Source organism: Callithrix jacchus, chromosome 1 (assembly GCF_049354715.1).
Source record: "Callithrix jacchus isolate 240 chromosome 1, calJac240_pri, whole genome shotgun sequence".
NCBI classification, from domain to species: domain Eukaryota; kingdom Metazoa; phylum Chordata; class Mammalia; order Primates; family Cebidae; genus Callithrix; species Callithrix jacchus.
This window is the reverse complement of record NC_133502.1, coordinates 100,121,254-100,125,455: the sequence shown is the minus strand read 5'-3', so window position 1 is coordinate 100,125,455 and position 4,202 is coordinate 100,121,254. Positions and strand designations below refer to the sequence as shown.

At 40.3% G+C, this 4,202-nt stretch overlaps 1 pseudogene; it reads right to left on the bottom strand.

The window, feature by feature from the left end:
- Window positions 1–3,185: 3,185 nt before the first annotated feature.
- LOC100408099 (ribosomal protein L18a pseudogene) lies at window positions 3,186–3,773 on the bottom strand (annotated as a pseudogene).
- Between the last annotated feature and the right edge of the window lie 429 nt (window positions 3,774–4,202).

Genomic DNA, 4,202 nt, shown 5'->3' with positions numbered 1-4,202 from the left:
TGCCACTTTACCCCTGAAGCTCTTTTCTATTTTTCGCTTCCTAAATCTCTGTCCTGCATTTCCTGCTATGATCTGTTGAGTTCACTGTCCAAAGCAAAGGGTAATTCCTTGTCTTATTTTCTCTCTGCATACCAGGGAATCATATAACAGTATAACAGAAGAGGTCACAAAAAATGAAAAAGAAAAAACAACACATACACACGTAGTCCATAAATATAAATGGGAAAATAGGCAGGGTTCCTCTTTACAGCCCTACCATCACACGTGGCATCCTGAAGCTTTAAGTTTTTACTTTCTGTGATCCCCAAATCTGGCCCTCCAATATCCCAGTGATTACACAGAAAGCCAAAGCCTCTCTCCTGTTTTAATATGCTCAGCACTCAGTCATCTCATCATACCATAATGGGTGATAAAGTTTCAAGCAGTTAATAGCCAAACTGATATCTGACCCTCAACCTTTTGAAGAAATCCACAACATGGAATTTTAGAACCAGACTACTCAAACTGCCCTCTAGTTCAAATCCCTCATTTTTCTAGATAAAACTAAACTCAAAACTTTCCTTGAGCTGCTTAAAACCATTAAGTCAACAGAACTCTAGAACTTGAGTCTAGTTATTAAACACATTATCAGCCCTGTTGTTAAATATGCAAATCTTATAAGCACTCAAATAAGTAAAACACTAAAAACTTCATTTGGTCTCTAGACTTGATCTTGGTTGCATCATGATGTCTAGCCACAATATAGCATACAGGTGTTCAGAAAATCAACCAGTGGCAGGTATTTATTAAGTGCTTTACAACCTACCCTGCATCCATGGTCGCTGTCAAGGTTAGGCACTGGGCTACATCTCCATTTATGTACCAGTACCATGTTTTGATTACTGTAGCCTTGTACTATAGTTTGAAGTCAGGTAGTGTGATACCTCCAGCTTTGTTGTTTTTGCTTAGGATTGTCTTGGCTATGCAGGCTCTTTTTTTGGTTCCATATGAAGTTGAAGGTGTTTTTTTCCACTTCTGTGAAGAGGGTCAATTGTAGCTTGATGGGAATAGCATTGAATCTATAAATTACTTTGGGCAGTATGGCCATTCTCATGGTATTGATTCTTCCTAACCATGAGCATGGAAATGTTTTACCATCTGTTTGTGTCCTCTCTTATTTCCCTGAGCAGTGGTTTGTACTTCTCCCTGAAGAAATCCTTCACATCCCTTATTAGTTGTATTCCTAGGCATTTTATTCTCTTTGTAGCAATTGTCAATGGGAGTTTGATCATGATTTGGCTCTCTGTTTGTCTGTTATTGGTGTATAAGAATGATATAGACCAATGGAACAGAACAGAGACCTCGGAAATAATGCCACACATGTACAACCATCTGATCTTTGACAAACCTGACAAAAACGGGCAATGGGAAAAGGATTCCCTGTTTAATAAATGGTGTTGGGAAAACTGGCTAGCCATGTGCAGAAAGCTGAAACTGGACCCCTTTCCAACACCTTATACAAAAATTAACTCATGATGGATTAAAGATTTAAATATAAGATCTAACACCATAAAAAACCCTAGAAAAAACCTAAGCAATACCATTCAGGACATAGGCATATGCAAGGTCTTCATGATTAAAGCATCAAAAACAATGACAACAAAAGCCAAAATAGAAAAATGGGATCTAATTAAGCTTAAGAGCCTCTCCACAGCAAAAGAAACCATCATTAGAGTGAACTGGCAAACAACAGAATAGGAAAAATTTTTTGCAAACTACCCGTCTGACAAAGGGCTAATATCTAGAATCTACAAAGAACTTAAACAAATTTACAAGAAAAAAACAACCCCATCAAAAAGTGGGTGAAGGATATGAACAGACACTTTTCAAAATAATTTACAAATATGAGAAATTAGCTTGCTTGCTTGCTAGTTTATTTTCTGTTTCCTACTAAGCCACATGAGGACAATGGCAGTATCTAAATTGATTACCACTGTATCTCCAGTACCTAACCTTTTTAAATTTTTAAAATTATACTTTAAGTTCTGGGGTACATGTGCAGGTGGTGCAGGATTGTTACATAGGTGTACCTATGTAAATATTCCAAAGAAAATGAAATTGTGAAATAGAGTGACTGGGAAGTAGGCAGCATTGAGCTGGGGTATACAGGGAAGCTTCTATGAAGAGATGACCTTAAGCAGAGACAATAATGACAAGATGGAGCCTCCCACACAAAGATCCAGAAATCAAACAGGCCAAAGAGTCATTCAGATTATTAACAGGTTGCTCTTTTCTTTTTAAACCCACAAGAAACTGTGTGTTTCATTTAAGAGGAGCAAAAATGAAATTCCTCAGTTATCCTTCCTCCAGAGAAATCGATTTCTGGATCAGACATACAAAGCAGCCCAGCCAAACTCTCAGCCCTTTCTTAATATTTAATCTATATAAATAACATTTTCTATATTTATATATGCATAAATAACCTAATATATAGTACATACTCATATATAAATATAAACCACGTGATAGATATCAACTTTCAACTTTCAGATTTATCTCCACCAGCATTTTTCAAAAGAAAGAAAATGTGAGTACACGTGTAATTTAAAATATTTGAGTAGACACATTAAAAACTCAGAGAAATCAGGGGAAGCTAATATTAATAACATTTTATTTAATCCATTATATTCTGAATATTAATATTTCAACATGTAACAATATAAAAAATAATTGAGATGTTTTACTTTTTCTTAACTAAGCTTTCAGAAATCTAGTGTGATTTTAATATTTACAGCAAATCTCAGTTCAAACTAGCTGCCTTTCAAGGACAAAATAGCTGCATTTGGCTAGTGACTTCTGCATTAGACGGTTCAGGTGTGTAGTTTGAATAGCATATTGCCTAAAATCTACAACTTTTCTTTACAATACATTTCTTCGTTAATAATAAAATAGCCAAATATTTTTCTCATGTCTTTTCTCTTTCCTTTGCTTCTCCCGATATGTCCTGGTCTTATGCCACTTCCTCTTTTAATACCATATTGAGAATATTTAGAAATTAAATTATTTATTATTTAATGATACAAAAATGTTGCTCCCTTATTTTTATCATCTCAATAAAATGAAAGGCTTTACATTTCTTTTCTTTTTTTTTTCCGCCGGGGAGTAGCTGAGTTTATTTGGGGCACACCCGGGCTGGAGCCCCACACCTAGAAGAAAGTGTTGGGTCTCTTGGTGGTGAACCGTGGCTTGTGCTGAGGGCGCAGGACGCGGTGGGTCAGCGGAAACTTGAACTTGGAGTCGTGGAACTGCCTCACGGACGGCCGGCGGCACTTGCTGGCTACGATCTCCACCACTTTCACGATCTGGATGGAGTGGGCCTGGGCGCGGTGCCGGGCGCCCACGTCTCGGTAGCACTGGGTGACAGCGCCAGCGGTGGTCATGTCCCAGTATTCCCGGTACATGTTGTGGGTGCCGCTCTAGGAGTCATAGCGCAGCCAGATACCGAAGTTCTTCACCCACAGAGGGGACTTCTCGAACACCTGGCCAGAGTAGACAATCTTCCCTGTAGACTTCTTCGTCTTCTTCAACTGAGACACGAAGTACCAGAAGCGAGACTTGGCGACGACGCGATTAGGCGCAAAGATTCGCTTGCGGTAGAGGGGCGGTGTGTGGCATTTTGGGGTGGGCAGCCATCGCTGCTGGGGTGGGCAGCGACCCACCACCTTGTACTCTCGTAGTGTGCTCGAAGCCTTCATGGCGTTCTCTCCACGCTCGCTGCCACCCGCAAAAGGAAGTCAAGGCTTTACATTTCTAATACCGTGCATTTTACACCTTCTATCCTTAAAAATGTATAGGCCAGGGCTGGGCGCGGTGGCTCAAGCCTGTAATCCCAGAACTTTGGGAAGCTGAGGCAGGTGGATCACGAGGTCAAGAGATCGAGACCATCCTGGTCCACATGGTGAAACCCCGTCTCTACTAAAAATACAAAAAATTAGCTGGGCATGGTGGCGCACGCCTGTAATCCCAGCTACTCAGGAGGCTGAGGCAGGAGAATTGCCTGAACCCAGGAGGCGGAGGTTGTGGTGAGCCAAGATCGCGCCATTGCATTCCAGCCTGGGTAACAAGAGCGAAACTCCGTCTCAAACAAAGAAACAAACAAAAATGTATAGGCCAGGTGTACCTGTGTTGTCAAGCAGATTCTGTGCCATTAGAGACAGAGCCAA